Source organism: Drosophila nasuta, chromosome X (assembly GCF_023558535.2).
Source record: "Drosophila nasuta strain 15112-1781.00 chromosome X, ASM2355853v1, whole genome shotgun sequence".
Lineage (NCBI taxonomy): Eukaryota > Metazoa > Arthropoda > Insecta > Diptera > Drosophilidae > Drosophila > Drosophila nasuta.
The window spans coordinates 12855061-12881501 of record NC_083459.1 but is presented as its reverse complement, the minus strand read 5'-3'; the positions used below and the strand labels follow the sequence as shown (position 1 = coordinate 12881501).

The following is a 26441-nucleotide window of genomic DNA, read 5'->3' as shown; positions in this document are numbered from 1 at the left end:
CAACAAATACTGCAAAAAAAAAGAAAATGCGAGATGAGAAATGCAAAAGGAAAATGTAAAGAAAAACACACACAAAAAACAACAAAAAAAAAGAAGAGTTTCGCACTGACGACACACAGCAACAATGCCTGTTGACAAAGGCAACAAACAACAATAAACTTGAAGAAAAGCACCCAAGGGGACACGTCTCCTCCCCTCTCTCTTCCTCCACCTCTCTCACTCCCACGCGACGAGATAATGAAAGGTCGTCGAAATGCGTTGCATTCCATGAATCGTTCATTGCCATCGTCCTGTAAAACGGAAGCAGCAGCATCAGTGGCATCTTGTCTCATCGTGGCTTGTGGCATGCTCGCGTTGCACTTGCAACTAATCGAGTGGTTAGTGCCACAGACATTACCACAGCAATGCAGTTCATCGAAACTTTGCGCAAGTTCATATTCAAACTTTTAATCAATTAATTTTTACTTCAACAAGAATCACAAAAAAGATAATCCTATAAATAAAGCAAAACAAATTTGCTCAAATTTATAAAGTTTTCAATAATTAATGAGCTGAGCCAAAGTTCTTCAAAACGTTTAATCTATTATTAACAACAATCATTTAATCAGCTTTAAAGCTTTTTAACAGAGAAAGTATTTCATACAAAAAAAAAAAAAACAAGTACAACTTTGCGAAACTCTTAACAGACTATTCATTTAATCAGTTTTAATCTTTTTAAAACTATAGAAATTTCTTTTTTAAATACATATTCGAATTAAACAGCTTTAAAGCTGGCACACAAAAAAAACTTCGCTAAAGCTCATAGTTTATTAAATGATTTTCTATTCATTCTATCAACAAACCAACAATCTATTTAAGCCAAACAACATTATAAATTGGACATAGTATTTGTTTGAAAAGAAAACTTCGCAAAAGCTCGAAGTTTATTAAAGCATGTTTGTTATTAATCTCTTAGCAAACTATTAAAATGTTTTATAGAAACACATAAATAAAGAGCTTTAAAGTTAACCAGCTCATAAACAAAAGTATATAGTAAGAAATTGATAGCTTACTAAAGAATTTTTATTTTTTTTTATTCTTACAATCTATCTATCTAAAGATAATAAGTAAATAACTAAAGAATTATATTAGAAATCATCAGCTTTAAAGCTCCTCAACTAAAAAACTAGTTGGTCTTAGCAAAATAGAACTTTTCTCAATTTATGAACGAAGAAATTTAGGAAAGAAGAATGTATTATAAACTTGAAATTAAAATTATATTTGTAAATTTGTTAAATATTTTTTTTTTAATTTGTATTTCAACTTAAGAAAAGTAAAATATAACTTTCCTCAATTTATAAATTTGAAATTAGATTTATATTTGCTATTATGTTAAATATAATTTTTTTAATATGTGTTTCAACTTAAGAAAAGTTGACATTAACATTTTCTTGACTCTAATGATATGGATTAATGAGTAAGCTGCGTGTGCTTTAGCATATTTTGGGCGCATAGCCGCAGCTTAAGCGAGAGCTTAAGTCACAAGTCGAAGCGGCGAGCTTTAAAAGCTGCAAGCGCATTAAAAGACGCCAATTACAAGGCTTAGACTTGTGAGCTTTTATAAGATTACAACTGTGATCCCAAAGTTAACAGTGCTGTATGTGCGCTATCTCCCTCCCACACTCTGTTGCTGTCTCTGTCTCTGTCATGCATGCACTTTGATTCCTTTTGTGGCTTTTTGTGCTGTGATGAAAAGCTGCGGCACACGCACTCGCTGAATACAGCTGCTCATTAACTGCAACGCAATGATGATGATGATTACGATGTTGCACAGTCGGCTGTCAAAGTCGATTTGCCTTGACTGTCAGCAACAGCAGCCGCTGGCCTGATAAGCTGCGTTACCCTTTGACAAGAAGGCAGCAGCGAGTTCGCTTTCATTTCTAATTGTGACAGCGTTGCGCGCTTGCTTTTGCCCCCGCCAGGGGCAGATGCAACAGCGCGACAAGTGCAAGTCCCCCAAAAAAAAAAACAGAAACGAGAATGAGAGTGTGAGTGTGAGTGAGGCAACTCATCACAACAAGGACGAAACAAAAAGGACATGTGCTGACCCCCGTGTTGTGTTGTGTGCCTTTTTGGCCAGGGCTAATAAACTCGGCTCAAAATGCGGCCGGAAGTGCGTGCAACACAGTTGTGAGGCACACAGCCACAAATAAATGTCCCAAAACGCAAAACGAAGCAGCAACTCAACAAAACTAGCCGACGGCAACAACGATGACGACGAGGACGAGGACAAAGACGAGGATGAGGACGAGGACACAAGTGGCATTTGGGGTCGTCCTCCGCAGCTTGTCGCAGCTCGAGTCGTCAACACGCGTTCCACTTCACAACGCAGCAACCACACGGGATGCAATTGCTGCAACCCCCGGAAAAATGCCCGAAATACAAAATACAACAACAACAACAACAACAACAAAAGCAAGGAATGCCAAACATAAAGAACACACACACACACACACAACGCGCAAAATACAAAATGCAAAATGCAAAACACAACGAAAAGGAAGAAGAATTGCCAAAAATTACCGAAAAATACATGCGATATACAATATAAGCGGGACACTCGCTTGGCTCACAAGGGGTGAAGACAAGACAAGAGAGAGGGGTACAGCGGGTTAGGGGAGACGGTTGAGTGTTGGAGGGAGGGTGGGGAGGTCGTCTCTCCTCTCTCTCCCGCTCTCTGCCTCATTGCCCGGTTATCCTGTCGCCGCGTGTTTAACCCTTTTACTTGCTTTTCTTTATTTTTTTCGGTTTCTTTTTTTTTTTGCAATACTTCAGTACACGGAATGTGTTACAAACCGGCCACGTAACATACACACACACACACACACATAGAACACACAGCTACAGTTGTGAACCGCACTGAACTCTACAAAACTCGCCGCGACGTTCAAGGTGTGTGTGTGTGTGTGTTTTACACCAAAAAAAAGACAAAAAGTCAAACACTTTTGAAGCCATCGACAACACGAACTTCAAATATCCTTGCAATGTTTGCCAGCTAACTAAATACCCTTTCATATATAAGAGAAGCTATATTTAAGAGATGAAATATACCACATCAATATACCAAAAGGTATAGTTGGTATATAAACAAGTTTCTCATAAATTTTCAATTAATAAATTAACGAAGAAAGAGAGCCACAGTGAATAAAAGCAAAAGAGTGTGATAATATCATTTAAATATACCAAATAAATATACCAAACAAACGATATTTGATATATACCAAGCAAAGTATATTTGGTATATACCATATAAAGTATATTTGGTATATAACAACTACGCCAATAGCACTTAAATATACCAAATAATTATACCAAACAAATACCGAAGCGTATATTTGGTATATACCAAACAAAGTATATGTGATATATGTCAAACAAAGTGCATTTCATATTGTATAACAACTACGCTAATATCACATAAATAAATATTACAACAAAAAATACTAAAAATGTACCAAAATATTATATTTAGTATATACCAAACAAAAGTAAATTCGGTATACACAAACTGTGTCAATCCACTTAAATATGTCAAATAAATATACCAAACAATTACTGAAATATACCAAACAGTATATTTGATAGCAACTGTTCTCAGAAAAAAAAAAATAATACTATCTCTTATAGTCTCTGAAATTTAGGTATTCATACAAACACCTCGAAAATCTTGCTGATCAAGAATATATATAGTTTATGGCGTCAGACAAAAATTGGGCTATGCGTAGCGAGTCTACTAAGTTTATAAATTTTTATAACATTTAGATTTAAAACTACTTTTATTAGAATAAAATATATTGGCAAAAAATGGATGTCACAAATATGCTAGTAATATATGACATTTTTGAACCAATTTCAACTATAGCTACCATAAATTTCTGATATCCCCATAAGGATTAAAAGTTTATATAGCCAGAATACTTGCTCTATAATACTAATTCCAATCATTTCATCATAAGAACACAAAAATATATTTCCGTTCTAAAGTCAAACTGTTCTGCTTTAAAATCTGTTGACAAATTTACGAACTTTACTCCAATAATTATTCTAAATTTATTATAATAAATCTAAAGTAGTTGTGTATAATAAAGTTGTGTATTTAATGCAACAGTTTCGACTAAACTTTCCACAAAAAACTAAACTTTTTTTTAGCTGATCAGTTAGTTATAACATAAATATAGTATATCGAGTATTTTATACTACATAGAGTATACTATATAGAGTATATTCGTTTACTAGATACATAGAAAAAGCTTGTTGACCCAGCCGGCGAGGGTATCGAAAAGCGCCAGACAGATGTTGTTCTTTTTATGTAGAATACATATTTATATATAAATCTATATATGTATATATACATATATGAAATATACGATATGTGTGTGTGTGTGCATGATACAATATTATATTGGGTTTTTGCTTTACGACTGCAACTTTGCTTTCTTTTCTTTTGCTTTCGCCCCACCAACAAAAAAATCCTTCAGCAAATGCACACAACAATTTGCCCAGACTTAATCGCAGGCTACGTCGCCTTTTTCCATTTTCTCTTTCTCTTTCTATTTTTTTTTATTTATTTTTTAATGTTTGTGTTGGGGCTTTCGATGTGAAGTTGAGGCTAGGCCAAAGTTTGAGTTTTTCTTGTTTTTCATTCATTTTTGGGGAGCTTGCTGCATGAAACTGCAATTTGGTTTGATGGATCGCCTGGCCAGTTATGAGATATTATGAAAACTGTTTGCCACAATGTTGAACTAATAGTCGAACCGGTCATAAAATCATAATTACTATTATGATTATTATTCAAACTGAAATTGTATGTACTTTGTAAAGTTTTTACTGCTTCGATTCGATAAAACATTGAAGCTTTAATTAAATGCACGAAATATTTTGTTAAGAATTCTGCACTTTAAATAAAGTTCAAGTTGTTGTAATTAACCATGACCAAGGCATTGAAAAACAGACAGAAGGATTATTGAAGGATTTGATTTATCTTTAAATGTATTGCAACTGAATAAAAGTTAGAAGAAGGACTGAAACATCAACTAAACATCAACAAAATGATGTGAAAGCCATTCAAAAATAGTATAAAATAGTTTTTTGTATTGTTGAAAAGAAAATGCTTTTAGCTTAAAAATTTGAATTTAATAGCTTGAAGCAAAAGTGCAGAATGAAGATTGCAAAAAGAATCATTTACAAATTGCAGCGTTGAATCTTATTTAGAAATAAGAAAGATAGAGTAGTTAAAAAAAAAGAAAGGAATAAATTGAACTAAATTAAAGAAAAATTTAAGTGAATCTATTATTATTTATTTACAAATGGAATCTGCATTTAGAAATTTAAATAAATTTTATTATTTTTGACTGGATCACAACTAAAGTGGCGTAAAGAGTGCAAAGTAAAGTATTAATTACTTGTTCAATCCACTTAAATAATAATCAATTTTATTTTAAAGGAATACAATTTTTATTCATTCACAACTAAAGTAAAGTGAATGAATTGGGAAAAAAGTGATCGACTTGAGATACCCGCTACCAATTTCCAAAAAAAAACATATTCTACATGTACCGAAAATATACCACATACATATTAAAATACCAAAGTCTCTATTTGGTATATCGGTATTGTACTACATTCAAAATATACCATACCATACCATACCTAAGTATTTCTTAAATAACCTCTATAATATAATAATTCTATATATCATTTATATAACAAATAATCAATTTGATTTAAAAATTATACTTAAAAATAAATAGTATTATTCTAAAATGTATCACAACTAAGTAAGTGAACATATTTGTCTTCACGTTTGAGAAAATTCAGGTAAGAGCATTTGGAATTCATGATGCTAGATCAAAAAAACAATCGGTCAGTTTTTCAGTTTTCGAACAACAACAACAAGAACAACTGCAACAGAATGTAGTTGTAGAATTTTGGTTCCACTTGGCTACCAAAGCTCAAGAATGCCAAAAAGTTGCGATAGGCACCGAAAATAATTCCCCTTCTTCTGCCAAAACAACAAACAACTTTCAGCTGAGGGTAGCTGAGTGGGTTTTCGGTTCGGTTCGGTTCGGTTTGGTTTGGTTTTTTGGTTTTCGGTTAGGGGGAAACCTAATAAAAATGCATGGAGTACACGAATTTATGTGCATACACATGTATACAAAATACGTATATGTGTGTGTGTGTGTAAAGTTTTCTACATATGCGATGCGGCGCATTTTCGGGGCAGACTGAAGGACAGACGGACGGACAGACGGACGGACGGCAGCTTAACCAAGTTACCGCAAAAATTGCGACGAGGGTCCCGTGGCAGCGACGCATTGCCAAAAAACAAAACACGAAAACACAAAAAAATGCGAGAACGATAAAAAAGGAAGCGAAAAATAAACGAAGTTGCACACGAAAAAATTGGGACAAAACAAAAGTTTCAACGGCTCGGCAATGGTGTTGATATTCTCATGGTGGCGTCGCCAGTTCCCCCCTCTCTCCCCCTCTCACTCTCCCTCTCACACCCTCCCTCTGCCTATGCACCGCCTGCTGCTGCTGCTGGTGGTTAAAATATGCTGCGCGCCGGCGTTTCCCGCGTGGAATTTTAAAGCCACTCATCAGCGTTGCATTTGCCGCTTTCTTTTGTTTCTCATTTTTGCTCTCCCTCTGCCCACTCTCTTTCTCACTTTGTTGTGTGTGTGTTCGTGTGTGTGTGTGTGCTGGCGGCATCTTAGTTTTATTTTATTTTATGCAATATAATTCGTCGCCTTGCTCCCGCTCTCCCCTCTCTCTCACTCTCCTCTCTTCCTGGCTCCTTTTGCGACTGTTTTTGGCAATAAGCTTTTGCCAATGCCACAGGGTTGTATTTGCATTAGCTCAGCGGGGGTGGGAGAGGGACAGAGAGAGGGGAATAGGTAGAGGGAGAGGGAGGAGTGTGTGTACTTTATATTCGTATATTTTTATATATTTTATTTTCTTGCAAGTTTTTTTTTTTTTTTTGGTTTTTGTTACCCTCATTTGCCAAAGTTTCACATTCTGCAAGCTTTTGAAGCATTGCAACGAATTGCACACACACACACAAACGTTGCGTGCAGCTAGAGAGAGAGATAGAGAGGGGAAGAGTGAGTGGGGAGGGGGAAACACAGACATGTATGTGGGGTGCGCAGCAGACTTAGATGCCAAGCACTGAGCTTTAATAAACACAGCAAGCACAAGCAAAGAAGAGAAGGAGGGGGAGAAGGAGAAGAAGGAGGAGAAGAAGAAGGAGCAGGCAAGTGCTTGACAATGATTTGAATTTCGAATGTTATTCAATGGTCAATTCGCACAGCTTTAAGCTCGCTTTAAGCTTGGTAAATTGAGAAATTCACAAAACTTTTGAAATATGCAATCAATTGGGAAAATTGCAAATGTGAAGTTACAAACTAATATGTAAAATGAATGCATTTAATATAATAAATAATAAGTTATTAATATTAAAATATAGAAGAAAAATATGTTTATCTAAAGACAGAGTTTGATTATCTCATTAACTGAGAGAATGTCAATTGAGTTGTTCAATTTTGAGAAAGAACGGCAGAAAGAGACAACCGACAACCGACCCAAAAAAGTCTGTCTGTCTGTCCGTCTGTCCGTTTGAACACATAGAACTCAGAGACTATATAAAATAGAAATACAATTTTTTCGCACCTGTTTCACATTGTTAACTGAAGTATTATATTTTGTTAGCTAACTTTTAGTTAATGTATATTTTTCATTTAATTGATAATTTTAATTATTGTTTCATTAAAAGTGATATTTGGGAGGAATCTTAATATGACAATTAAGTGCTTCGTTTCGAGATCAAGAAAAATCCGAGTGTAATAAGAAATGTTTAAATATTATATTATTATTAGTCTTGAATATAAATTTCAAGTGAATGCGTGATAAATTTCTGATTTAACTGTAATAACAATTAATTTAATGCTGTTTTTAATTAATTTTAAATAATGTCTAATTACTTTCTGATTTAATACGCCAGTGTTAGTTATGTGTATAATAAAACGTTTAGGAAATAACAAAACGCTTTAAATTAATGTTTCAATAAATATTTAAATCGCTGAGCTTGTTTTCTAATTTATGCCATAAACTTTTATGGTATTTTTATTAAACTTTTTGCTAAGTTGAATAATGGAAAATAACTGAAGTGAATACAAGTTGATGCGATAATTATAACAAATGTACTAATGATAAGAAATTAAATCAAGTGTTGAATGAAATACAATAAAATGTCGTTTTTATTATTTATTATAATTGTGGTTTATACTGAAATTCTATATTATAATGTATACCTCATTTTCTCTTTTCTTATCTCATTTAATAATCATTTTATTTTCAGTTTAATAAATTTAATAATAATAAATTTAAATAAATTATTTTATAAATTTTATATACATCGCATTTATTTAGTCGTTAATTTAATGCATTTTGAATATGTTAAATTTAGTAATTCTATAAATATGTTCTTTAGTAGTTTAGTGATATTTATTTAGTTAAAATTTAGTTAAAAAGAAATCAATTTTGAAAATGTCTTATGCAATAATTAACTTAACTTTGTATTTAGTAGTTAATCTCTCATTTAATAATTACTTTATTTTTGGAAATGTCGAATTAAACAATGAATTATTGAATTTTATTGCAAAACCATTTCAGTTACTGAGTGAATAACTTTGGGACAACGGAATAAAGTAGTTGAATTTATGGCTGCAAACACCTGACGAACGATCTTGTGGCCAACTGTTGCTACTGTTTGCTCTCTGTTGCTGGTTGCTGGTGGCTGGTTGCTGGTTGCTCATTGTTGTAGCTGACATATTTGTCACTCGTTGTCGTTGTCGCATTGTCATTTTGTATTATTGTTTGGCATTCGCCCCTCCCTGCACATCTCGTTTGCTCCACCTCCTCTACTCTCCATCGACTGAGTCTCTCTCGCCCTGTTGCTGTGTGCCCATTGTTGCAACTACTAGTGTATTGTTGCCACACGCTTACACGCTTGCAACATGTTTGCCTGCTGCCCTCACTCTGACTGACTGATGGCCAGACTATGCTTGCAACGCCCAGCGTCGTCGTCGTCGTCGTCGTGTGCCTCCTGTGTGCGTGTCTAGGTCTCTCTCTATCTATAAGTCTATCTGTCTGTCCGTCCGTCCGTCTGTCTGTCCGTCCGTCTCTCTGTCCGTCTGTCTGTCTATCTGGCGTGTCTTGTCTGGCTGTCTGCCTCAGTCAGATAGTACGCTGATATTATTTCATATTTTGGCCAAATTACGAGCTACACACACACACACACACGATCAGCTTGGCAGCTTTTAACTGGCGGCCGCGTGTGCTGCAACCCTCGATAAGTGCAACAAACGAGTGCAAGACGACGAAGAAGAAGCAGAAGCCTATAAGACCCCCTATATAACACACAATACTACTATTAAACAAAAACAACAAAAAAAAAAAACCCTAAGCAGCAACCCCAGCGCAAAAGGCAACGAGCCATGGCTTGTGTTCCCCCTTTTTTTTCGCATTTGTCTTCCTTTTGTGTTGAGGCTAAAAATTCCATTTTATACACCTGACCCTGTCGCTGTCGCTGTTGCTGTTGCTGTCGCCATCGTTGCCGCTGTTTGTTTTCCTTGATTATCTTTGGCGTATTTAGAGCGTAAAGCGTAGTCAGACAAAAAACAACAACAACAGCAACGAGATAATGATGGAACGCAGGACAATTCAAAAACAACAAAAAAAAAAGACCCCAAATTAAAAGTGAAATTGCAATTTATATTTTCGACAAATTTCCATTGCCACCTGCACGACAAACTGCCGAAAATACGGCAAACGAAATGAAAGACAACAACAACAACAACAACGATTACAGGATAACGATACGAAATGAGATGCAAATAATATTGCAGTTTCTCGATAAGGTCACCCTTTTGTGTTCTGCACTCTTTCTTTCATTTCTGATTATTAAAAGCTAACGAGAAGTCAACTTCGGTCTCCCTTTTATAGCGTTCAGTGCCAGCTGTTGCACTTTTTATTTCAAACAATATAAAATACAAGACAAAAGCCATTAGCATATGTAACAAATGTTATTCCATACAAATTTGTAACTTCATAAATTAAACTATGGTCATCTTAATCCGATACTCTTAAGTCACATTAAATTAAGCTTGACAATTGAGCAATTTCAATTAACCCAAAACATTATCGCCATTGCCCTCAAGCACATTAAAGTCGAATATGGTCACCTTAATAATGAAGTACAAAGAGAGTGATAGTTAATTGTCTTAGTACTCCACATAACTAATAACTTAAAAGTCTTTTTAACTTTTTCACACAATTTATGGATTATATTGCTTTAAATTAAATTGGAATATGGTCACTCTAATATTGTTATGATATTTTTAAATGTCATTTAATTCATATATATTAATATACCTCATAACTTAAAGATTTTGCCACAAATTACTATTAAATATAGTCACTCTAATAATGAACTTAAATTTAAAGTGTGGTAGCTCTAATAGTGAACTTCAATTTAAGGTGTGAGCACTCCTCAGCTTATCAATTGTTGTTCAAACTTTAGACTCAAAGCTAAGGTCACTCTAATTATACGATTTAGACGTTTAACCATATTGAATACGGTCACCCGAATATAACCTTAAATATAAAATTTAATTTAATTGAGCTTAGCAATTGTTGTCTTCACTCAATACATTTAATTATAGCCTTAACATAAGTTCCTACATTATTTTCAAATATGGTCAACCTAATAATTTAAACTTATGAATTTAAATTTTTGTCCTGATCAATTTTATGGCGTATTAAAATGTACTTAACAAATACTGTTTTGACTAAAGTCACTCGAAATATTGCTTTAAGATTAGTCTGTATAATCAGCACAAAAATGGTCACCTTAATAAAGCATTTTAATCTCAAATGAGATCACGTTTATGTAGTTTTATATAAAGCTCAATATTTATTATTGACTTGACTAAAATTGTCTTAATTGAAATCTCTAAAATTGTTGGAAATATTTAACATGAATATGGTCTCCCTAATAATGCTTTCAATTCACAATTGATTGTATGATTGATTGTCAATCAACGCGCTGAAGTAAAGGTTGAGAACACATTTGAAACTAGATCAAAAGTCAAGATGTGGTGCGATGAACTGAGTTGAGTTGGGGCATGTTAAGGTAAGGTGCATGCCACACAGATTACATAATCAGAGATTAAACCGGGAGCAGATGCGCAGATGCTCGAAAAAGGGCGGCCACAGAAGAAGAAACCTGAAACTGAAGCGAAGTGAAGTGAAGTGAAGGAAAGGGGAGGAAGTGAAATATGTGCAGCATCCACATGCTGCATGCAGCATGCAGCACACGCTTCAATTGCATTGCTTCATGCCTACACAATGCGAATGTTGCCCCTCGACAGCTCTTTCTCTCTCTCTTTGTCTCTCCTCTTTCTGTTTCCCCTTTTGAGCTGCTTGCTGCGCATTGCGGTAGCATTGATTTAATCATCATCAATTATATGCAGCAGCAAGTTAATATAATAAAAGCTGCGTCTCTCCAGCTCCATTTGCAACTGCAACTGCAACTTGGCTTCTCCACTCTTCTCCTTCTCCTCTTTCGACTGACATCTCTTGGCGCTTAAATGCAATTAACATAATGACAAGCAACACTTGTGAGCATGCGCATTTCACTTGCCGTCTTGCAACGTGCAACGTGAAACGTGCCACGCAGCTCGGTGGGCCGCTGTCAATAGTGCAGATAATTATATCATAATTGATCTCGTCTCGTCTCTCTCTCTCTCTCTCTCGCTCGCTCTGTCTCTGTATAGTGTGTAAAACCGGTAGCATCTGCATCTGCAACTGCATTTGCAACTGCAACTGCAACATAAACTTGACACTTGTCGAGCTGCAGCTGCCGTTTGCATTTTGCATTTTGCCTTTTGCTTTTGAGCTTAGCTTGGGCGTGGGCGCCTCAACAAATCCTGAATTATGAACTGTGAATGCAACCGACGTGTTGCACTCACACACACACACACACACACAGAGACTCACATTTGTTGTGCCACATAAACCGACAACGAGATTAATTGCAAGCTGACTTAAACTGTGACTTAAACCCAAACTAAGTCGCTGACTAAAATCTCCAAAGACAGCGAAAGAGATTTGATAGCCTGCAGGCTAAGCTTGCAACTTTCTGTGGCAAGTTGCCACGACAACAAAGCACAGCCTTCATTATTTTATCTGCTATTCATGCATTTCAACTATAAAGAATTCTATTTGTTAAGTCTGTGTTTTTGTGTTCTGTGCTTATTCATATGTTAAAGTTCCCTTTTGGCGTTTCATTCGTAAACGTTTCACTGGCTGCAAACAAAAGTTTTCTTCTACGCTTGATCACACATTATCTTTATGGGCCTCTTCCATATTTCTCTTTCAACATCACATTTCCCTTTTATTATTTCATTCGTAAACGTTTCACTGGCTGTAGACAAAAGTTTTCTTCTATGTTTGATCACACATTATCTTTATGGGTTTCTTCCACATTTCTCTTTCAACATTACATTTCCCTTTTGGTGTTTTATTCGTAAACGTATTACTGGCTGCAAACAAAAATTTTCTTCTATGTTTGATCACACATTATCATTATGGGTTTCTTCCAACATTACTTTTCCCTTTTGGTATTTCATTCGTAAACGTAACACAGGCTGCGAAAAAAAGCCTTACTATCTTTTCAATCGAGTATTAAAGCTAGCTCTCCCTATTAGCTATGACTTCTTCTGCAACTTGAAGTACTTTCGCTTCAGCCTTCTATTCGTAAACGTTACACTGGTTGCTTTACTTTTTGTATAGTCAAATAGAAGAGTTATGAAAGCATTTAATAACATACATATGTGTCTATCTAACATATATTTCAGAGCACTTCCCTTTTGGTGTTTCATTCGTAAACGTTACACTGGCTATTATGAAAACTTTTTGTTAATTTGTTTTTGTATTGATAGCTGCCTTTGTTATCTTTCACTAATATTTGTTTAGCTAACCAAAATATAGAATTTCGCTTTTGTTGTGTTATTCGTAAACGTTACACTGGCTGCACTCAAACGAGTTGTAAAATAAAATTCGCCTTAATTACTTTTCTTTTTTATGTGTCATGTATTTTCTTTGAATTTTGTTAATTAAGTCTATGACTTTATGTCCTTAAGCTCTGTTCTTGAAATTTGACAATGATTTTAAACGAAAATATATCAAGAAAAGGGTCTAAAATAAAATCTCTTTAAATTTTAACGTTTTTCTTCTATGCAATTTAGAAATTAATCATTCCACATTTTTGTATATATTTTTTTAACTAAGATTTCTGACAAAAGCAAAATAAAATTCGCTTTAATTACATTTTGTTGCACAATATTTTGTGATGCGTTTCAGATGAAAGATGAAAGAAGAAGAAGAAGAAGCAGAAATGCGTACAGTTGCAGTTTTGAAGCGAGACAAAAGAGCTTGCAAGCAGGACAAGCAACAAAATTGCCAACGAAACGTAGCAAAATAAATAGAAAGAAAGAAAGAAAGAAAGAAATGAAATCGCAGCAGACGCACAACAAAAGCGACATCAAAAAACTGGCATAAAATGCTAAACAAAAAAAGTAGAAGAAGAAATTATACACATTTTATTTGCACAGTCCGAGTGCGAGAGAGAGAGGGAGAGAGAGAGAGCACAAACAACAAACAACAAATAGCAAATAGCAACAAAAAGCAACGTAAACGTTCAGAAAACTGCGGCGGCGACTCCAACTCGACACTTGCAACACGACGTTGCAACGTTGACGTCGACGTCGACAGCGACTGCGACTGCAGCGTCTGATTAATTGAAGTGCGAGTTTCGAAATGCGAAATGAGAAATGCGAAAAGCGTAAAAAACAGAAGCAATCCACAAACAAAAAAAAATAAAGAAGAAAAAGACGAGCCGAAAAACGCCGCCAAATTACATTGCCACCCACCACCCTTCGCAGTTGTTGTTGCTGTTGTTGCCTGGTTGCACGTTGCACGTTGCAAATGCGTCGTAGGCAGGTTGCCCAGGTTCTTGATGCCTGACCTGACGCGGCCCCAAAGTGTTGTTTGTTGTTGCCGGTTGTTGTACCCGCTACCCAAAGTGTAGAAGGGTATGATAACTTTGTCAAAGGAGACACCTCCAACAATATAAAGTATATATGTTCTTGATCAACAGCTGAGATTTTATAGACATGTCTTTCTATCCGTCCGTCTGCCTGTCTGTCCGTCCGTATTAAGAACTAGATCTCAAAGACTATAATACATAGAGCTATAATTTTTTGTCGACAGCATTTAATCAGTCTTCACGCAAATCAAGTTTGATACAAAACTTTTGCCACGCCCACTTCCGAACCCACAAATCTTACATTTAAAGATAGAGCAAGGATTTTTGATACATACTCTATTATTTAAGAATTCTACAATCTTCGTTTCGATCAGATAAAAATTGTAGAAGTTATTTAAGAAATACTTTCGTATAGGGAAAAAGCGCCTAATTACTACAGGTTTGCCTGGCAATCTGGTATATTTTTAATGTAGTATCGCATAAATCTACCTAAAATAGCATTTGGTATATTTTTAGTGTTTATGTTATATATAAATTTGGTATATTTTCATAATAATACCGTATTGTTTTAAACAAATATAACATTTGGTATATTTTTAGTGTTTTTGTGGTATATAAATTCGGTATATTATTAGTGTTTTGTTGCTTATAAATTTGGTATATTTAAAAATTAATTTTGTACTGTTTTGCTTACTTATCAATATACCAAATAAAGTCTTTGGTATATTTATAGTATTTTTGCAGTATATTAAATTAGTATATTTTAATATTAGGACCGCACTGTTTTGCTTCCTTGTCAATATATACAAAATATAGCAATTGGTATATTTTTAGTGTTTTTGTGGTATATTTTAAAATTATTGATGCACTGTTTTGCTTACTTATCAATATACCAAATAATGCTATTGGTATATTTATTTAGTATTGTTGCAGTACATTAATATGATATATTTACAAATAAATACCGCACTGTCTTACTTTTATTCTCAACGAGTAGCGGGTATCTCACAGTCGAGCACACTCGACTGTAGCTTTGCTTTTTTTTTTTTTGCTGCACAGATCCAATGGATACAACACCGAAGGGCTTGCACACACTTATTTTGTCAAATGCAAATATAGACATATTTACGTATTCTATATATACCAAATATATATATACACTCCGATATGAGTGTGTGTTTGTGTGTGTCTCGCTTTGATGCCAGACAGAAAAGGAAATCGCCAAAAAACAAGAAAAAAGGACAAATCTAAAAATTGTTTAATTTGCCGCTGCTGCAGTTGGAGAGTTCGAGTTCGAGTCGAGTTTGAGTTTGAGTTTGACTTTTTTGTTTTGTATTTTATATTTTATACCGACGCGACGTACTATGCGGCGTATGCGTAATATTCCAATGTAGTTTTATTTCAACTGTCTGGATTATATTGATTTGTACACTGCCTTCTCACTCCCACACTCCCTCTCTCTCTCTCTTGTGTCCTTTCAATTTGTAACAAAGTTTTATGCATCCGCCTCTATATATAAATATTGAAAATCGCTTGTAGCTGGCGCTTCAACAGCAATCAAACTATTTCACGCTGTATTCGTGAACGTTACACTGGCTGCCAGTTGTTTATTTAGACAATTCCTTAACGAAATTTGTTAGTAGTAGACATTTCTCTATTTGTCACTTTCTTCTTTGGCCTTTTTATTTTCTTTCGTGAACGTTACACTGGCTGCCAGTTGTTAATTTATTCAATTCTTAAAGTACATTTGATAGTGAGATATTTTCCAATTTGTGGTTTTACTTCGTTCGGTGAACTTTCTTTTCTTGACCCTTCATTCGTGAACGTTTCACCACGTTCGCAACGTTGCCAGTTGCCAGCTGCCTGTTATTCCTCAAATACATAAATTATCTTGGCAGCATTGCTTTATTTGAATATTTATTCTTTATTTATTATATTATTATTATTATTATATTTTAAAGTGTATTATGTTTCTCTATTATCATTCTCTCTTTCGTTTAAGCGTTCAATTCGTAATCGTTACACTGACTGCTATGCAAATTTCTAGTCATTTTTTTATTATTGATAGTTGCCTTGCTAACTTTCTGTTATATTTCGCCAATAACCCATTGAGTGAAGTTTCCTTTGTGTTTTATTCCTAAACGTTACACTGGCTGCAAACAAAAGTTCTCATCTGTGTTTTCGCACATATTATCCTAATATCTTTCTTCCATATTTATCTTTATATATCGCATTCACAAACGTTGCACTGGCTGCATTTAAATATGAAATATTTATATATCTCTTTGTTATCCCATTCGTAAACGTTCAACTGGCTGCATCATCTACTGTCTACTTATTCAACTTGCTTACTAGCCTGACCTTTCTCGAATAATATTTGTCTCACAGCACTTGCTCTTCGTCGTTCCATTTCATAAACGTTGCACTGGCGGCGGCTCTTTGATTGCAGCTTCCTCCTGTGCGTGGAAGTGCTCATTAGTGTGAGGAACACTCACAGCTGGAGATGTTGTTGCTGTTGCTGTTGCATGTTGTTGAGGGCATAAATCTATTCTATTTCGCATTCGGATTCGCATTCGACATTGTTGTGCAAGCTTTTAACAGTAGTAATTATCTTGTCCACGCATTGAAAGTAGACGAAAGAAGCAGAGATTGTAGTACTATTAAAAAAGCCACGAGCTGTAAAATGTTGATAATTTCGCACTTTTGCACAACAATAATAAAACACTCGAACTGCATTTGCTCATTAGTTGAACATGCGGAAAAGCCACAAAAGGAAATTAGGCAAACGCAAACGCAAAAACAACGCAATTATGCGAATATTCAATGAAGTTTTGTCTACAAAAAAAGCAAAACCCACAAAAATATGAAAAGAGACTAAAAAAACTGATGGCAACAAAGTTGCGCATGCGCCAACACGCATCCAAAACACACTCTACAAAGCCCTGAAGACGCAGACGGACAGACGGACGGACGGACAGACAGACGGACTCCTAAAATACCCTGACAGAAAAATCGAGTCGCAGTCGCAGTTCAGAGACTTCAACTCCAACTGCGTGAGTAGGCGTTTTATAAATATTTATAATTGCAATGCGATTTTTCAATAAACTCGCAACAAAATTGCAAACGGCATTTGCAACCTTATTTCTTATTTCTTATTTCATTTTTTCCTCCTTTTTTTTTTTTTTTTGGTGTGAAAAATTTTGTGTGCGCCACGCGAACGAATCAAGTTGAGAATCATTAGCATCAGCCTTTTGTGGCATCGGATCAGATCAAGAACTGCGGGAGGTCGACATATAAAGTGCTCAAACTTTCAATTAAAGAATGTAGTGAGTACATAATAATAATAATAGAAACAGGAATTCAATTCAATCAACCATCATGGAAAACATAAATTTCAATACTAAGAAAAGATAAATTTTTATTTTGGTAATTTATGAATTATATAATCAATATTTTGAAATGGAAGAAGAAGATATCTATTTAAAGAGTTTATGACTTCTATAATTCTAATTCTTGAAAAGATAAATTTCTATGTTAAGAATTTTATAATTATATAAGAAATCTATTTAAATGGAATATATATATTTGTTAGAATTTTAGAATAATAAAAGAATTCTTTTTTAATGACAAAGATCATTTCTGTTTTAAGAATTTATAAACTACATATGTATATAATAATTCCTTTTAAAAGGAAAATCTAAATTTCAATTTTATGAATATATGAATTAAATGGAAAAAAATTAATTTATATTTATTATTTTATTATATTAGAATTTATATAATAATTTGGGATAAGATAAATTTCTATGTTAGGAGTTTTTTCATTGATATTCATATAATAAATTAGAAAATGATAAAGAATATTAAGAAGAATGATAAGAATTTTATAATTATATATTAATTCTTTCCAAATGAATTTCCATTTAAGAATTTATGAATTATAAATATAATAATTATTTTCAAACTTTTTAAATAAATAAAAATGTATGTTATAAAGTGAAAACTTAGTAGCTTTTTTAAATTTTAATTGTTTATAATGCATTTTGTAATGTTTTTTTTTTTTAATATTTTAATGTTACTCAAATTTAAACGAAATTAAGTTCATGAAAAAGAAACTGTTTCTTTGATGAAATTTGTGAACTGTGCAATAATTTTAAAATTCTTTTTATACTGTATTATTTTTAATACCATTATTGAAAAAATATATCAAAATTTGATTAAATTAAGGGGCAAAAACAATTTTTTTTTTTTTGACTTTTATAGTTTGTACCATAATTAGAATATTCTTTGAAGGTAGATATAATTTTTGAAATGTTTAACATATTGAAATGAAAACAACGCTTGGAGAACAAATTTGTACAACAAACTTGAGGAAATTTCTGAATTGATTTGTGAATAATTTGAATACGAGCTCAAATTACGCTTTCTTTGCTTTTGACTTCTGGCGCCAAACACACGTCATTTATTTATTTACCTATTTTTTTTATATACTATATATAAATTATTTTCTACTTTTTTGCTTCTTTCGTTTTTGCAAACTCTTCAGATTGGCGGCCGGAAGACGAATTAGTCACTTTTTATATAGTTCCTAATTCTGAGCAAGCATTTGCTTAACGTTTTTTTTTCTTATAGACATTTTATTTTTGATTTTAAACTGTTTTTTTTTTTTAGTAATCGGCACTTTTGTTTGGCCCACAAAATGTTTTCCGTTACACATTTGATAACATTCAGCAATATTTGCAGCGCACATCCGTTTCTTGTAATCGCTTCAATCACTCAATCAATCAATCAATCATTCCATGCGACAACAATGCGGGAAGTAAATGCGAATTATGGCAAAACTTGCATCCACAACTTTTCGCTGCATTTGCGAAAAGCAACAAACAAATAATATATAGAGGAATTCTAGATTATTTATTTATTTTTGAGAGTCTAGAATAAACTTTTGATCAAACGAATGAACAAAAGTTCCATAATTTCTTCATGCAATCCTTTTCTAGTTGCTATCTCAATTTATTTTTACATTTAATAACCATCTAAGCTGCAATTCAACTAATAAATTAATAACTAATATTCTATGTTCAATTATAGCTAATACTTAAGCTAATCTATTTAGCTTAGGAACATTATTCTTTCATGAGTTCATTGTATTCTAATATATATTTTTATTTCCTTCCTTACTAAAAATTATATCATATTCAAATCAATTTTGCTAACTAAATTTCTTGACCGTTTTTCTTATTAGTTTTTATTGTATACTTTTTAATGTTATTATTTTCTGTGTCTTATATTTTATTTTATAATTTATTTTTTATTATAATTATATTTATGTTATATTCCATTGTTCCCATATAAACTTATATTGTTTAACCTTTTTCCCCATTATTATTATTCGAACTTTAACTATTTTTTATACACATGATTTTGAAATAATATTTCTTCATTATTATTTATTTATTATTCTCTTTTATTATAATTGTATTTATTTTATATTTTTTCTTTGCTTTAATTTCATATACTTTTATTTATTTTATATTCCTTTTTTTTAGAAACTTATTCTCTTCCAACTCTTTATTAGTTTTATATTTATTCTTTTTTCTAACTAATTTTTCTTAACTAATTTTAATTCTGACCTATTAGCAATATAATATTGCTGCAGGCACACATTTTCATAACCTGATTCATTTATTTTATTTTCTGTTTAAAGACAACTCTATTTTATGTTCTATCTTTCATTTTTTAGCTATTTTATACAAATTCTGAAATATTATAAAATTCTTCATTATGCTTTCCCTTAATTTCATATTTCTCATTTTAATTTCCAATAATTTGTTTTCCTTTAATTTATTTTATATTCATTTCTTTATAAACTTTTTATCTTCCAACTCTTTTCCTATTATTATAGAGCAATACTTATGCATTATTTTTATCTATTTAATAACTAACTAAACTCTAAACTCTAACTCTAACTCTGCAATATTTCAAAATTCCTTATTATTATTTTATTTTTTTTTTATTTTTCATCTTTATTATAATTATATTTTTGTTATAGTCTCTCTTTCCCTTAATATAATTTTTCATATTTTTATTTACTATACTATTATATATTCATTTCTTTATAAACTTATTTTCTTCTATCTCTTTATTAGTTATATATTTTCTTTCTTTATAAACTTATTCTCTTCCAACTCTTTTCTTATTATTATAGAGCACTACTTATAACATACATAATTGCTATCTATTTAATAACTAACTAACTAAACTCTAAACTCTTCCTTATTATTATTTTATTTTCTTTAATTTTTCTTTTTTATTATAATTTTATTTATGTTATAGTCTCTCCTTCGTTTAATTTCATTTTTCTTAATTTTGTTTCCTATACTTTCATTTATTTTATATTGCTTTCTTTATTTTCTTTTAACTCTTTATTAGTTTTATATTTTCTTTCTTTGCAAACTTATTCTCTTCCAACTCTTTCCTTATTATTATAAGGAATAACTAACTAACTAATCTCTAAACTCTTCCTTATTATTATTTTATTTTCTTTAATTTTTCTTATTTATTATAATTTTATTTAAGTTATAGTCTCTCCTTCGTTTAATTTCATTTTTCTCAATACTTTCATTTATTTTACATTCCTTTCTTAATTCTCTTCTAACTCTTTATTAGTTTTATATTTTCTTTCTTTCCAACTCTTTCCTTATTATTATAGACCAATATTTATGCATAATTTTCTATTTAATAACACGTCTTTTATCTCTATAGAGAAGTTCTTTCCTGCTGCGAATTGTAATTAAGTTGGCAACAAACATTCAACATTGATGTAATTTATATATAATTAATTAATTGCACTCACCATAAACGCCAAACACCGCAGTTTAATACTTTGTTGTTAATGTTGTTGTTGTTGTTGATGTTGCTGATGTTGAATTTGTTTTTGTTTTTGTTGTTTTGTCACTTGATGTTGCCTCTTTTTGCATTTGTGTGAATTTTTGTTGTATTTTTTATTTTGAATATTTTCTTGTTTTCTTTTATAAATTTTGTTGTTTTACTTTTGTTAAATTATTTTCTTGTTGTGTTGTTTAAAAACTGTTCGAAAAGTGAAATTTTTTTTTTGCATGCACAACCAAAACAAAAATTTTTTCGTGTTTTGTTCTTTCTGACAAAAATTTATAATTTTTCCTCGTTTTGCGTTTTTTTTTTTTTTTTTTTGTTTTTTGGAGGGGAGTTTTTTTTCGCTTTTGTGTTTTTGGTTTTGCCGAAAAAACTTTTAAATGTTGATGAACGAAAAAAATGGAAAATGAAAATCTTGCAGCTTCATTAAATTTTCCGTGTGTTTTGTCTGCTTTGAATTTTCATAGCATTTTCTTTTAGTTTTTGTTTTTGTTGTTGGAAAGTTCAAAGTTCAATTTGTTGTTGTTGGGGGCGTTGCAATTTGTTGTTGTTGTTGAGGATTGTTCAAAAAAAGAAAAGAACTCAAAACTAGACATGAAAATTGTTGCAAGTTTTGTTGTTGTTGTTGTTGCTGCTGCCGCTGTTCTTGTTGCAGTTGCAAATGTTGTTGTTGTTGTTGTTGTTCTTTTCACACACACACTTGAAGAATTGCATTTGTTGTTGTTTTAGTTGTTGTTGGATGTTGTTGTTCTTGTAGCTGTTGTTGTTGTCGTAGTTGTTTCAGTTGTTGCTGCTGATGTTGCTTTAGTTGTTGTTGTTGTTGCTGTTGTTGCTTTTGTTGTTGTTGTGGTTTCTGTTGCATTGCAGTTGAGTTGAGATGTTGTTTTGTAGATTTAAATTTGTTGTTGTTGTTTTAAAAACGCTTGTGTTTGTTATGAATTTTATTATAAAACATTTTGTTGTTGTTGTTGTTTGTTGTTTGTTGTGTTTTGAGTTTATGCCTGCAAAAAGAGAGTTGTTGTTGTTTGGTTCTTCTTCTTCTTCTACTTCATTTGCCGTCGCAACACAAAACAAAAAAAAAAAAACTGGCAAAAAAATGCACAAATGTTGCAATGTTGCAAGGACACACAAACAAACAAACACAAACACACAAATTGCGCGCGCAACAACAAAGCGACAAACAAACAAACAAAATTTTCGAATATAAATTTTTGATGTACTTTTATTTTTTTGTTATTTAAAATTTAGTAAAACATTCGTGTTGTTTGTTGCGCGTTGCACGTTGCACGTTGCGTGTGTTGTGTTGTTGTTGTTGTTGCCGCCGCGCTGCTAAAAAAGTCAAACGAACGAACGAACGAACGAACGAGCGAAGGAACGAACGTATGAAAGTGTCTGCAAGAACTGCAATCGCATCGCGTGTGAAATCTCTGCGAAAGTCCAAAGAACGTGCAAAGCAAAGCCAGCGTCGCAGCCAGCGTCGACGTCGCAGTCGCTGCGTCGCTGCGTTGCTGCTTCGACGCTGCCGAATGCGAATGCGAATGCGCTTCGGACGCAACACGACGATGACGATGACGATGACGACGTCGCCTTTGCTTTGCTTTGCTTTGCGTGCGTGTGTTTCTATGCCTTCGCCTCTGTGTGTATGTGTGTGTGTGTGTGTGTTTGACTTAAGAGCGCCGCACGCGCTTCTACAAAAGAGCGCAAAAATGCAGTCAGCAGCGCTGTTGGCAGCGCAGTCAACAATTGCACTTTTCGCTCTCTCTCTCTCTCTCTATCTCTCTGTCTCTCTGCTTGCGCTCTTTCACTCAATTGAGCGCAGCACGCAAATCAGCTGCAGTCGATGGAAATGACTCAAAAATTAATACAAACGCAGCGCACATGTCGTATGCGTAATATCTACTCTATATATGTGTGTGTGTGTGTTTCTAGTCACAGCTGTGAAACACTTTGTGAACTTCGTTTACAGACTGCAAAATTCTATTTTTATAAAAATCCGATTTCTCATAAAACTCTCTAAACAAAAACACAAATTTTAATAAAAAAAGAAAGTTTTAAAACTCAAAATTAAACTAAAAATTTATTAATAAAAATTCACTAAAAAAATTTGTTAAAAACAAAATTCACTAAAAAATTAAGCTGCTTCTAATTAAAAACAAAATTTAGTTTAAAAACATTTTAAATTTAACAAATTAATACAAATTTATTAATAAAAATTCACTAAAAAATTCACTAAAAAATTTGTTAAAAACAAAATTCACTAAAAAATTAAACTGCTTCTAATTAAAAACAAAATTTAGTTTAAAAACACTTTAAATTTAACTGCAAATTAATTAAAAACAAAATTTAGTAAAAAAAAAAAGAAAAAACAAAATTTAGAAAAACAAAATTATCATTGAAAATAATTATTATTTAAAATTGAATTAAAAATTAATAAAATTTGATTGCAAATTTACTAAAAATAATAAATTTCGTCAAAATTTATCATTGAAAATAATTATTATGTAAAATTCAATTTAAAAAATAAAAAAAATTGATTGCAAATTTAATAAAAATAACAAATTTCGTAAACACCTTTTATTTAAAATTAAAAAATTGAACTGCAAATTTGGCAAAAATAAATATTATCAAATTCAAAATTGAACTGCAAATTTATTCAAAAAAAAAAATGTACTAAAAAAATATATTATTAAATTCAAAATTAAACTGCAAATTAAAAAAAATTAACAAAATTGAAAGTGAGATAAGAGATTTCAAATTTCATAAGAACAACAAAATTAAAATTTAGAACTGCAAATCAATTAAAAACAAAATTTACAAAAAAAAATTCTAAAATTTAAAATGGAATTTAAAAAAAAATGAATTGAATTGAAAATTTCAAAAAATGATTGCAAATTTTATAAAAACAGCAAATTTAGTAAAGCAAATTTTTCTAAATTAAAATTTAGAACTGCAAATCTATTAAAAACAAAATTTACAAAAAAAAAATTTATAAAAATACAAAATTTAGTATTGCAAATGTTTTCAAAATTAAAAATTGAACTGCTTTATTTATTATAAACATAATTTAGCAAAACAAATTTTAAATTAAAAATTTAAAGCAGACACAAAACTTATTAAAAAAAAAACCTAAATATTGTAAGAAAATCTAGAATATAAATTTTGCAATTCTTTTGTAATTTTGAAATTATTTTTTTCTTATTTTACTTTATTTAAAATCAAATTTGAATTATATAAAATGAACTTGCAACTTTTAGATTTTCTTTATTTTTCCATTTTTTATAGTAAATTTGTATTGTATAATTTTGTTTTCAAGTCTGGCAACTAAATTCACAATTTGTTTTAACTGCTATTTTTTTGGTTTTAAATAATTTTCATGAAACTTTCTCAAATTTTTGTATAGTAATTTAAGTTAAAATTTGTATTCTTTGTTTAGTTCGTTAGAAACTTTGCACATTTCAATAAAAATTAATTAAGAATTTTTTGAGTTGAGTTGAGTTTAAAAATGTATGTCCTGTTGTGTTCCATTTATATTTTTTTAAGACGACAAAAAAAAAAATACCGACGGCAATTTAATCTGTCTTCTTCTTATTCTTCGTAACTCTCACTCTCGCTATCTCTCTCTTTCGCATGCGTTTAGCGTTTGTCTCTCTCACTTTGTTCGCTGCTTCTTCTTCTTCTTCTTATTTTTCTTCTTGCCACGATCTCAGCACACTTTCCAGAGATCGAAAAAATACACTTTTGTATTTAAAAAAAAAACAAGATGAGAAAATATTGCAAAACGTTTTTTCTTTATTTTCACTTTTCCACTGCTTTAGAGCTTTTTCATTATTATTAAATATTTTTGATTTGCACTTGAAAATGAAAAATTTGCATTTTAATATATAATATATATTTCTTTGATTTTGATTTTCGATTTTTATTTGCAATTTTTCAAATATATATTTTGCACAACACAAACAGTAAAAAAAAATAATTTGCTGGCAATTGAAAATACACAGTAAAAAAAAAACAGAGAAAATGAGTTTTTAAGCGCGCGCGACGCGTTTTAAGAATTTTTTGGGATTTGAGTTGAGTTGAGTTTAAAAATTTATTTTTTAACAAATTTGAATTACTTTTTTTTGTTGTTATTTGTGAGAAGGCGCAACAACTTGAACGAAACGATTTAAGAGAATTGTGTGATTAATAATTTGAAATATATTTTTGAATATGAGTTTTGTTGTCGGTTGTTGTTGTTGTCGGTTGTTGTTGGTTGTTCGAAGTTGTTGTTGCTTCTTCCGCGAGCTGCGTTTGTGCGCGACAACGTGCGGATCTGTTATGATTCAATACGTTTTCGATACGTTACGTTGAACGTCGCCGGACCACGCGACGCGACGCGACGTCAACGGCGGCAGCGCGACAGGCTCACACACTCACACACACAGGCACACACACACGCAGAGAGACGCAGCAGAATGCAAAAACGAAGAGGAAGAAGAAGCAGCAGCAACAGCAGCAGCAGCGGAGACACGAGCAACAACGATTCTAAGCGACGCTCAAAACCAACGACGACGTCAACGTCAACGTCGACGCATCGCTGCAGCTGCAGCTGAGCTCACCCTGCTCTCCACCCCTAAATGCTGGCCACCCACACAAGCAGAAGAGAAGAAGACGAAAAAAAGAGCGTAACACACGCGACTGCGACGCTGCTCTCAGTGCATGTCCAACTGTATGTTGGTGTGTGTGCGTCTCTCTGTATGTGTGTGTGTGTGTGTGTGTTTAGTGCGAGCCAATCAACGGCTAAAATGAATCGCAAGGCGCGTGAAACACACGAAAAATAATTATTAATGAACAAATCAACAATTATTATTATTCGGAAATTTACACACAAAATACCAACAACAACAACAATAAAAAATTGCAATAAATTGCGTAATTTCAAATACATATAGAAAACAAAATAGAATTAAAAACGCATAACGGTAAAGAAGAAAGAAAATGATAGTCGAAGAAGATAATTTCCAGAAGATTCTCACAGCGAGAGTGAGAGAGAGCGCAAAGAAAGCCGCCAAAATAGAATTGCAACGCAATGAGAAGAAGTGGGAGGGGGAAGGGGAGCCACCCTCAACGATCTCACAAAGAAAGTTGGAACAACAAAAAAAACCAAATTTCGTTTCGTCTTTTTTTTGTTGATGATTTTTTTTTTGCACTAGTATTTTTAGCCGTTTTTTTTTTTGTAGATGGAATATTTTATTAGCCACGCAATTTCGAGTTTAGAATAAATATTAAAAAAACAGTAGTTGTTGTTATTGTTGTAGTTAGATTTTCTTAGCGCTTCACTCACACACAAGCGACGAGGAGCAAACGAAACAACCGAATGAACAAACTGAACAACTCTGAGCTGAAGCGACGCGACGTCAACAGC

General features: G+C 32.3%; 1 protein-coding gene across 9 annotated transcripts in view; it reads right to left on the bottom strand.

Annotated features, from left to right (window-relative positions):
• LOC132797214 (pneumococcal serine-rich repeat protein) overlaps positions 1-26417 on the bottom strand; it is a 202724-nt gene extending 176307 nt beyond the window's left edge. For 2 of the 9 annotated variants that reach the window (XM_060808802.1, XM_060808803.1), the window contains exons 1-2: positions 22421-22924; positions 21003-22041 (exon numbers count right to left, since the gene is read on the bottom strand). The gene's annotated coding sequence lies outside the window, so the exon portion shown is untranslated. The other 7 variants (XM_060808795.1, XM_060808794.1, XM_060808796.1 and 4 more) reach the window with 7 other exon arrangements.
• Positions 26418-26441: the final 24 nt, after the last annotated feature.